Source organism: Triticum aestivum, chromosome 2B (genome assembly GCF_018294505.1).
Source record: "Triticum aestivum cultivar Chinese Spring chromosome 2B, IWGSC CS RefSeq v2.1, whole genome shotgun sequence".
NCBI lineage: Eukaryota > Viridiplantae > Streptophyta > Magnoliopsida > Poales > Poaceae > Triticum > Triticum aestivum.
This window is the reverse complement of record NC_057798.1, coordinates 37404843-37416539: the sequence shown is the minus strand read 5'-3', so window position 1 is coordinate 37416539 and position 11697 is coordinate 37404843. Positions and strand designations below refer to the sequence as shown.

Below are 11697 nucleotides of genomic sequence, written 5' to 3'. Positions count from 1 at the left end.
TTGCATGCCAGTTACATATGGATGGGTGCAAGTCATGCAAACTGAATTGCTAACAGCCACAGCTTATTCATGGTAAACACCGCCATGCATGAAACATCGCATGATAGTTCTCATATCAATACTTTTGTATCTATCCTACGATAGAAAAGAGATAATGATATATCGTACTTCAACAGCTCACCATATGCAATTTTTCTTGGCAGAATATGTACTACGCCTAAGCATCACTTGAAAAACAATACCACAGTAGGAATGTTATACGAATGCATAAACGGTTGGACAAACACCACTGAGCAAGCCATTAAACACTTAAACCTTTCATCTTACCCGCACCTTTCAGCAGAAACTATGCTTGATAAATTGCTACAGTAGTTGCGAGTGACACGAATGATTTCTGCACTTCTACCATAAACTATTTTTTGATTTATTTCAATGACAAAATCTCTAACAAACAAGCATGGTTCTAGCACAAACAAACAGGAACGAGAGTGGAACATACTCAGGTCAAGCTCCATGAACAAGCACAATTCTAATGCCATTGTTTCAGTATGTCTCAATCATCAGTAATTGGGAATAGAGAAGGCTTTCAAACTGTTGTACTGCTACACATAATGGAACTGGGTTGCTTATTAAACATCCCAATTACTGCCACATGGTAGTCTGCTACTACTAATTCTTGCAGGTCAAATTACAGTGTGGGAAACAAAGTTGTACGTACTACAACTTGTCCAAAAAAGAGATTGATCATCTTTTATATTTGCCATTCTTAAACAAGTTCAGCACGTGGGCAACAAACATTTCTGAAAAATGAAATGTCTAGCAAATCTGGATATAAGGTTAATCCAGAATTGTAAGAAAATTCACCTCATTTGCGCACATGTATGATCCCACTTGATTAGCAATATACACTTTGGTGATGAATACCAAGTCTAATGGGCCATCGTTGTTTCTGTAGAAAAAAACTCGAAACAACCTAATAAAATGTACCTACGACGGTTTTAGGAGAGTGGCAGAGAATTGCGCATAAACTCATTTTAGATGAAGTGGATGAGTTGCTCAGCAAGAATGATGGAGAACAAACTAACAGTCACAGAGAGGCAAGTAAGATGACTATGGCATAAATCTCAGTGGCTCCAGGCTTCCAGCACAATCGCCGCCACACTATCAACTATGCGGTTACCTGGCAACCATAGCCCTCGTTGGAGCTGTAGCCACGTCCAACATGCCCTCACGCCAACCATCTGCCGCCTGATATGAGTGGTTGACGTCTCTAGGGATATTTTACCGGATTGGCATGATTTGGTTGGTCTGGACACATGTCTAACCCATATCAGCTCACGGACTCCGCGGATTGAACTAAGAAGCAGAACACACTCTAAACCGCTGTACGGCCTAGCTGAATAATTTTTCTGTGGTTTTGTTTGGTCCAATTCAAACTGTGAACAAGGTGAGTTGTTTACATTGGAACTTGGGTTTTGATTTGGTTTTCTCCAAGATCTCACATGAGCCAAACGGAAGCTAAGATGAAGGAGTCCTATCATACCCGAACAATGGGCATGATATCCCTGAAGAAGCATACACATATAGAGTTGTGGTAGGCCAGCTATAGTACATCATTTCAACATGTCGTGATCATGCACTTCACCTTGAGTCAACTTCTATATTTACGGGAACCTTATTATACTGGTGTGGCGACCAAAAGCATGAGATGGATGGGACGATATAGTTTTTCTAAACGAACTGATCCATACATTCATGTAATGAATGCCGTAATGCATGAGCAAACAATAAAATGTAGAATTCAGATTGAATGTACCTTATAAGTTATAACGACAAAGGAAAAGCGAACAGTCACAAGTTATCCATGGAAAGCAATATTAAAGGTCCTGATTTGCCCCACGAAATTGGAATTGCCAGCAGCCACCACTTAGTAATATCATATCTTCAATATCCTATCATCCTTCACCATGAAATTAGGCAACGATCTCTTATAATTAACAACGGTTATATGTAAAAAATAATCTAGGCAGAAGAAACATATTGGATAAGAGTCATTTCAGCGAAAGGAAAAATGAATATTATTAGTTGAGATATGATATACCTTAGTTCAGCTGTACTACCTATCTACGTTGCCACACGAATGTCACTTAGCACAGGAAAAGGAAAGAAGCATTAGTTCTCGTTGTTATACTTGTCCTGGAGTGTGGACTGGAAAAAGACTTGCAGCTCTGCAAACCGATCACAAGCTCACACCCGTCAGGGGCATGTCTACTTCGAAAAGGATGTGCATTAAATTCTTGGAACTACCCTAAAGAAAACGATTCTACTATGGGGCACTAACTTCTGACCGAAGCGACAAAATTTTCCATGAATTCTCTGGAATCATGTTATGCCCCATACGCGTGGCAACATCAGATAAGTACCTGATTAGTCAGGCGTGTGGAATTCCAAGGTGAAAAGGACCGTCAAATGCCAATTATCTGAAGGAGCATAAGTGTATAAGTTTGGCATTGCTCATTGGTGATATAGGAAGAAGGAAAGATGGTATCTCCGCTCTTATTGTCTGAGCTGTTTTTACTAGTAGTGTTCGGCCCATCCACCCAAGCTCAGAAAAACATCACCCTTGATCTGAAAGAGAATGTAGTTCAGAGAAGGTGTAACTTTGAACTGTACAAATTGTGTTGCCACGAAATTATCGTTCTGCACGGGAGAAGGTAAGCAACATTATTCCTCTCTTTTTCTTATCCTTGACGCTGCACTGGAGAAACAATTGTCACCTCTAATCAGAAGGCAATCACAAACTCACACATGTCAGGCGTGACTACCTCTGAAAAGGATGCGCACTATTTTCGTGGAAAAGTCCCAAATACAGCAAATCATCCCTATGGTGCACTAACTTCTGATTTCGATGGGACAAAAACATATCAATGCATCCCCTGGAATTGCGTTTGTCAACCTCACATAAGCAACTGATTTTTCAGGCATGTGGAATTCCAAAGTGAAAAAGACCATCAAACGCCATTTATTTGGAGGAGCATAAGTGCATAAGTTTGGCATCGCTCATCCTCACTAGGAAGAAGGAACAATATAATGGCATCTCTGCTCCTCTTGCCTGTGCTATTGCTGCCACTATTGTTCCCCTCATCCACCCAAGCTCAGAGAAACATCACCCTGGGATCCACATTGGCACCCCAGGGGCCAACATCGTCATGGCTCTCACCCTCTGGCGACTTTGCTTTCGGCTTCCGACCCGTTGAGGGAAATGCCTCCTTCTACCTCCTCGCCATCTGGTTCAACAAGATCAGCGACAAGACGGTCGCTTGGTATGCCAAGATTATGGACCAAGATCCATCGGAGGTATAGGTATCATCTGGCTCTATCCTCCAACTCACCACAGATGGAGCACTCTCGCTTCGTGACTCCTCCAGTGTGGAGGTCTGGAATCCCTAGGTAACTGGTGTGGCCTCCGCCAGAATGCGCGATAGTGGCAACTTTGTGCTCGTTGGTGCAGACGGCAACACAAAATGGCAGACTTTTGATGTGCCGTCGGACACCATCCTGCCTACCCAGGTTCTGCCTTGTAACCAGACTCATAACAAGTCACTCCGTGCTCGACTTGACACCACCGGCTATTCCAATGGTCGGTTTCTCCTGCATGTGCAAAGTGATGGAAACCTTGCCTTCTATTCGTTGTTGAGCCCTCCGGCTTCAAGCATCGTTCTTATTGGTCCACCGAGGCAGCCGGGAATGGCTCACAGCTGGTGTTAAATGAAACTGGCAGAGTATACTTCCTCCTAACAAATGGTACTCAGATCAACATCACATCAGGTGTGCTAGGATCTATGGTAGACTACTTCCACCGTGCTACACTTGACTCGGATGGTGTTTTCCGGCAATATGTATACCGAAAGAATCCAAAGTCCAGTGTGTTCAGTGGTGAGATGTGGAGTGCAGTGTGCTTACTTCCCCAAAATATCTGCCATGCAGTAGTTACAGCTGTTGGCAGTGGCGTATGTGGGTTCAATAGTTACTGCACCTTCGATGGCACCAAGAACCAGATAGTAAGTTGTGTCTGCCCACCACGGTACAAGTTCTTTGATGAGGAGAGGAGGTACAAAGGATGCAAACAAGATTTTCAGCCGCAAAGCTGCGACTTGGATGAGGCCGCAGCACTGGCACAATTTGAGCTGAGACCAATTTCTGGTGTAGATTGGCCACTATCTGATTACGAGCAGTATCAGTATATAGTGAAAGCACAAGCACATGTTGGAAAAAGAAGCTCCCTTCTCAAGGTGCCAAGTAGCAACAATTCAGAGTCTGTAGTACCCAGTACTGCCTCCAAAAAATGGAAGCATGACAAAAAGTATTGGATCCTTGGGAGTTCCTTGTTTCTTGGTTGTTCCATATTGGTGAACTTCCTCCTCATCTCTATTCTGGTGTTTGGTACTTACTGTCATATCACCCAAAAGAAGAATGGTCCGCTGTTCCAAGCCTCAAGTACAACTCAGTTGCCCCTGAAGACCTTCACTTACAATGAGCTGGAGAGAGCAACCAGTGGTTTCCATGAGGTCCTCGGTAGTGGTGCCTCTGGTGTTGTGTACAAGGGTGAGTTGCAAGATGATCTGTAGACCCACATCGCTGTCAAGAAGATCGACAAGCTCCAAGAAGAAACTGAAAAGGAGTTTAGGGTAGAAGTCCAAACCATTGGACAAACGTTCCACAAGAATCTGGTCCGGCTAATTGGTTTCTGCAATGAAGGAACTGAAAGACTGCTAGTTTATGAGTTCATGACCAATGGCTCACTCAACCGGCTTCTATTTAACGACGTCCGGCCAAATTGGAACACACGGGTTCATATCGCACTTGGGGTGGCAAGAGGGTTGCTCTACTTGCATGAAGAGTGTAGCACACAAATCATCCATTGTGACATAAAGCCACAGAACATTCTTCTTGACGACAACCTTGTCGCAAAGATTTCGGACTTTGGCCTAGCGAAGCTTCTCTTGAGAAATCAGACAAGGACAAACACCGGTATTAGAGGTACTCGAGGATATGTCGCCCCAGAGTGGTTCAAGAACATCGGGATCACTGCCAAGGTCGATGTCTACAGCTTTGGAGTGATCCTACTCGAGCTTGTCTGCTGCAGAAGAAATGTTGATTTGGAGGTAGTTGATGAAGAGTAGACGATACTGACTTACTGGGCAAATGACTGCTATAGGTGTCGGAGGTTCGACTTGCTGGTGGAGGGTGACGATGACGCGATCTTCAACATTAAGAAGGTCGAAAGATTTCTATCAGTAGCACTATGGTGCCTCCAGGAGGGCCCGACCATGCGACCCAACATGCTGAAGGTGACACAAATTCTTGATGGAGCAGTTGCAATCCCCATTCCTCCAGATCCCTACTCCTTCATCAGTTCGCTTCCATAATATATCCTGCATGTTGCTCAGTAAGGTACTATATGAGTGAATTGAATAAGCATGCTAGATACACTCTGTCTAGTAGAGGACAAAGTATGTGTACTACAAGTATACAATTTCTACAATAACATCACTGCATTAGATCAAATGCATTGAAGATAAAGGTCAGTTATGTAACTATTTGAGTTTCCTGAAGGTTATATTCATGTTACTCCGAGATGTTTGTATCTGACCTTTACACACAGTACTACTGCAGAGTTCAGCAAGTGAGATGATAATATAATGTTCAAATAAACAATTTGCAGTGACAGGTATAAACTGAAGAGTATTTCACAACAAGTTTGCAGTAGGGACATATTTGCTTGAAAATTAGAAACAGTCAAAGGAAGGCAGTAAACGATACAAATTTTCTAGTATTACCGTCAAACGAATCAGATCGAGGCAACACCCCGGACACGTCATCGAACTCCAGAGTTGGCACCCTCACAAGACTAAGACGTTGGGGGAGAAAACCATACCCGCCATCCACGAACCACGAACCCATCTTGTTACAAAGTCTCCTTGAATCATGCCTTGAAACCAGACGCTCGTTTAATTCTCACCTAAACCAACGCTCCCTCCCGATGGATATCCCATACGTCTTCCACCATGCATTAAACCAGGCCATCCTTTAATTATCTCCTAAACCAATGCTCTCGCCATTTAATACCCTTGCACGCCTCCTCCTCCATTACTCCCGCACGCCGTTCTCTCGATCCTCTCATGTGCCTCACGCGGATCACTCTGCCATCCGACGTCTCTCCGCATCCCCCGTTCGTTCATCGCTAGCCAAGCCAGACTCGACCTTCTCTCTTCTCTATAAATGCCCCTGCTTGCTCTCGTCTCTCTCTCTCTCTCTCTCCATCTACAATATACACAGAAGGCCATGCCATGCTGTGCTGATGAAGTAGTGCCCGGCTAGCATGGAATCCGTCGTTGAGCGAGCGAGCGGCCGGCCATGTCATCTTCATGGCCGGCGGAACACCCTATCTTCGGCACCTCGACCATGCCTATGGCCTTCGCCTAATACTTGTGTGCAATGTCGGCCTTGTCGGTTTGGTCCACCCTCTCTATGTAAGATCGTGCCTTTTTCTCAATCTGTCTTTCTTGAAGGAAATCTAATGTGGTTTTTTGACCCGGTGACGCGTTGATGCAGAGATATGCTGCTTTCAGGAAGGGTGATGGGCCAGCTGTGGGCATGGTAAGTGTTTGATTTGAGCAAAGGTTACTAGAAATAATATACATGCATCGATTGATGCTTCCTTTCATTTGTAAAGATGCCTTTCTCACACCGCATGTCTTCTTCGTCTTAAGTTGTAATAGTTGCTGCATTATTCAGTAGTATATAATCAAGCCAATTCGGCATGGAAACAACATTCCCTGTATCATAGTAAACGTACACTTCTTTCGGTTTTGTTGTACTTGCTATAAGATGTTCTTCCTTGGTCTAGTTTTTTTGGTGGTGAATGTGATTACAAACTATCTAGTTTTGTTAGAACACGAGAGGTTCGCTGAGAATGTGTTGTGTGATCAGTACATATGTAGATGAAAGTCTTGTATAGCATATGATCAGTTACGCCATGCATAGATCACCAGAAAGATGCCCTTAATTTGTGTTGAGGAAATCTTGGCATGGTACCACTCGAACTGAACATTTTTTTTTGTTAATCTTGTGATGCAGATTGTTCTAGTGGACATGGATGCAGAGATGGAGCTAGGAAGTCACTAGAAAACAACAATATCCTGGGTGCTAGGTATGTTCTTGGGGAGGATGATGGGACAACTGATTAGTGCAAAATTATATATGCACATCATTTCTTCATTGCTTCCTTTCATTGATTAAAAATCTTTTGTATGTTCTGTTAGAACATGAGAGGTTTATCCGCTGTTGCCCTTCTTTATCAGCTCGCCAGGCCTGCAGCTTGCACACCTCGCGATTTCACACGGCATGTTGGCTCCTTGCAATGCAGATGCCTCTAGCAGAATGTGCGCCAACATTGCATGCCTCACACACACACACACACCTAGAATGTGGCCCACAAGGACTGCCACACCTAAATACATGCATATGAGATATGAACATTCAGACTCCCACACAAGATTATGTCAAGATGAAAACTAACAATTCTGTCATAATTTTTTGTAAACGTATGTGTATATGAACTTCTGCTTTTGTAAAACCATGCATATATCATAATAAATATATCCTTAATTTGTCTTACAAGATGTTGTGCTCCCAAAGGCATACATAGCATATTACCTACTTTGAACTACTCCCTCCGTCCCATAACATAAGAACGTTAGTAACAATTTATAATAATCAGTAAAATTCTGTTTGAACCATTTCATTGTAACCAATGAATTTACGTGTATTAATGTTTCTTAGTCAATAGTTGTCTTGTCCTTTTCCTAATTAGCCATATTGATCTTCAACAATGGCCATGTCATTGCTCTAAAACTTCCTCTAAATAGGCACCCATGAAGTCTACTTGTTTTTTAATCATTTTTTGTGCCAAATGTATTTAATTTTGGGATTTAGGTTATTTTTTCATATAATTGTGTATCACCTAAATGGATAAGTACGTCTGTGCACTTATTTCGTTTTTTCTTCTGGTTCATTAGAGTCAAGACATTGTTGGGATGTAACTAGTAGGCCTGATAGACTAGTAGTATGCTTCCTGTGTAGTCGATTTTTTAAATGGTTGGTTGGTTCGACATTTATATTTTGTTTTTGTAGATGATTGGTCCTGCAAGAGAGGGGTGCAGGATACTATTGTTCAGAGGTTTTCTTTGTGGAATGGGTTGTCTTGATCCTGCCATGTCGCCTCTATCTAGATATTGGAGTAGAGTTGTTTCAATTTTTCATTGGATTCGCAATTGTTCGTTCTGAGATTATCTTATTGTATTATGCTATTCTTTTCAAGATCAAAACATTTTGGTTTGTTCATGGATTGGTCAAAAGATAGTTTGGTTTAGACAATATGCTTTATTTATATGCAATGCATCACTTCTTTGTATCTTCATTTCTATCGGCTATCACAATTAAGTAGAAAATTATAATCTTCTCATATATTTTTCTTAGTGTCATGATGTACTTGGTTTATGGATGTTTTTAAGACAAATGATTATTTCGATTTCATTTGACAATCTTTGGTCATCTTGAAAAGAACAAAGCTGGTATGTTTGTTTCTTATGTTCATGTGAGTGTCTTTGCTCATTTTGTATGTTTGTATTTGATTCCATTGTGATAAAAATTCTCAAGGTTTATAACATTGAGGTCAAATAGTAAGAGCAAAAAAATAACCTATATGACTATGGTCTTTTTCACCCGCCATTTTTTTGTCAAATGAACTCTAGCCTGTCACAATTGTAATTACATTACGAGAATGAAGCAAACACACTGGTTCTGGTCCAAGGTTCATGTAGAAAATATGAAGATACATAGTAACAAGCTTTTATGCCCCCAACCCACCCATCAGCTAAAACCTGCCTGTATTACAACAAGTTGTGGATGATTAGCAGGCCTACCGATTCGGTGTACGTGAGCTAGAGCAACAAATTTTGTCTAGGAATTATATTAACAAGCTTTTATCCCCCCCCCCCCCCCCGCCCCCCATCAGCACCAACCAGCCTGTATGACGACAAGTTGTGGATGATTAGAATCCTAATTAATATGATTAAGAAGCACACATGATCTGTTGCACGACATGTAGAGATTAGCAATTTGGCATTAGTTTCTGAAAAGGAAAGCATTTTAGCATTAACACGAGCAGCCTAATAGCCCACAATTGCAGGGTTGCGGTGATTGATCAGATTGGATGTCCATTCGTTTCTTTTGGTGTCCTTGCTTTTTCTTCTCCTATGTGTACACCTGTTGTCGAACAACCAAATTTTCAGATTAAAATTTGATGCTGCAATGATCCGAGATCAGAAATTTAGAATACAGAATCAAATCCAAGCCTCGATGGCTCACCATGCAAGGGCCAAACACAGGCGGCGCCGGCAACAACACAATGAAGATACATAATCTCGTATTTTCCTTGTTTTGCCTAGTTGTGCCGTGCAAAAACTTGTCAAAATTGTAGCTAGAAACATTAAAGACCTATTTGATATTTGAAAATATTCAATTGTAAACTCGTGATTGTGTAAGCCTCAATTGTAAACAGGAGACGACAACTTAAATAATTCTGAGCTAATTATTGATGCCTTTGAAATTTATGGTACGTATGTACAGAGCCTACATTTAACTAAAGTTTTATTACAAATAATAATTCTGATCTTTGTATCTAGTACTATATTATGAGTTTGTTGGAGAGAGAGAGATGGAGAAGATGTGAATCGCGTCTAATTATGTTTTCTGGCACTGCATTACGAGTTTGTTGGGGGCTGATTGCTACACCGAGTCTAGTTAGTCCAAATACCTCTGTATGTTAATAAAATATATTAATCATGTTCGGTCCAGAGACATTATGTGGGTGAATTGATAGTTTTCTGTCTAGAGTGAATCCCATGTACTATGCTAAATTGATGTGTCAAGTTAAAGCCATTTACTTCCTCCCAAGAAACTTTTTTTATTGAACGTTTACACTGTATTACAATTGTTGAAAGGTTTACACACTTTTGCAGTTTTGTTTGAAGCGGGCACTGTTAGCAACTTTACCATAATTTTAGGGGGCTTAAACTGTAAAGTTGTGTATATTGACATTGAACCCAAGTTTTCTCCAGAGAGGTAGCTTAGTTACAGCTTTCAACTCCTATGTGCCAAGCTTGCCATTTAAGAAATACATTGCATTATCAATCTTCTTGATATGCTGCAGCATGACTGATATAGGTCAGAAAAACTTTCCTCAAATATTTAGGAAAGAAGGCTTGGCACAAAATGCTATTGTACTTATCTATATGATGTAATGTTTGATGTTTCAGCTGCGCTTGTCTGTTCTCACATACATGACTTCTTTGGTTATAGTTTCACACCTTTCTATTTTGTGTCTGCAGATCTAGTGATGCAACCAACATTATTATCTGATTCAAAACAAATATATATTTTCTACACTCAACCAGTGGAAGGATATCGTTGAGTGATTGTTTGGTCAGATCTCTATTCTCCGTAAGAGCACCCTTTTCTCATCTAACCTTTTTAATGATATTTTGGCATGGCGCCACTCAAACTAATGAATATTTTTTTGTGAGATGTACGAATGCATTTGATTGTACCAGACATGGAGGGTGAGATGCAGGCAGGAAACCGTTGGGCGACAGCAAAATGCCCAACTCTGGAATCCCACGTGATCGGTTGTACGTATGTGTAGAGATTAACAGTCTGCTCATTTTTTGTGGTCTCCTTGATCTTTCTTCTCCTCTGTGCGGCGCCTACCACCGAACGACCAAATTTTGAGATTGAAATTTGCCGCTGCCAAATACCTGATATCAGAAATACATAATACAGAAGGGGATCAACCAAATTGAAGCCTTGACGGCTCACCCTGCAAGGGCACAACATGAGCGGCACCGGCGACAACACAATGAAGGTACATATTCTCATATTTTCCCAATTCAATGTAGTAATGAGCGGCACGAGAGAGGGAGGGAGAGAGCCTTGGAGGCAACACATGCACATCAAAGTGGGAAGTTACAAGTTGCTTCTTGATCCATATTGCCTAGAACTGACCAATCACCCTCCGCCATGGTGATCTTTCTTCTCTTGGGTGCGGCGCCTAGAGATTGAAATTTGCCACTGCCAACTATCTTTCTTCGCTTATGTCTTCCTTCACTATGATCTTCGCCCCCTCCATTTGTGGATCCAATCATTGCAGACTACCCAATCACGACAAAATAATACTCGCTTGCAAACATGGTGTAAGGTGAAGTAATGACAATAGTTGTGGCGATGTACTAGTGTGAATACTAGCACATCATCCATCCTTCCCTCGGTGTCCCTAGGGTTCCCCGCCGCCGCCGCCGGCTCCCTCGCGCGGAGCCGCCACCGCGGCGGCCGGAGCCCGCCGCCGCCGCCAGCCCCCTCCTTCCCCCGTTCCCCTTCTCCTCCCCCCTCCTCGCCCCTGTACCCCCGCGCCGCCTCCCCGAGCGAGGCGGCCGGGGGCCCTGCCTCCGCGTGCCTCCAGCGCCTCCCCGCACGCATCCCTCCCCCGCCACCGTCAGCCTGCGCCCGGCCCTCGGCCGCGTGAGGCTTGCGGCGGTGGGCTTGCCCTTCCCCGCACGCGGTCCTCTCCTGCTCGGG

General features: G+C 42.6%; 1 pseudogene; it reads left to right on the top strand.

The window, feature by feature from the left end:
* The first annotated feature begins 3090 nt into the window (after nucleotides 1-3090).
* LOC123038882 (G-type lectin S-receptor-like serine/threonine-protein kinase LECRK1) lies at nucleotides 3091-5429 on the top strand (annotated as a pseudogene).
* The last annotated feature ends 6268 nt before the right edge of the window (nucleotides 5430-11697 follow it).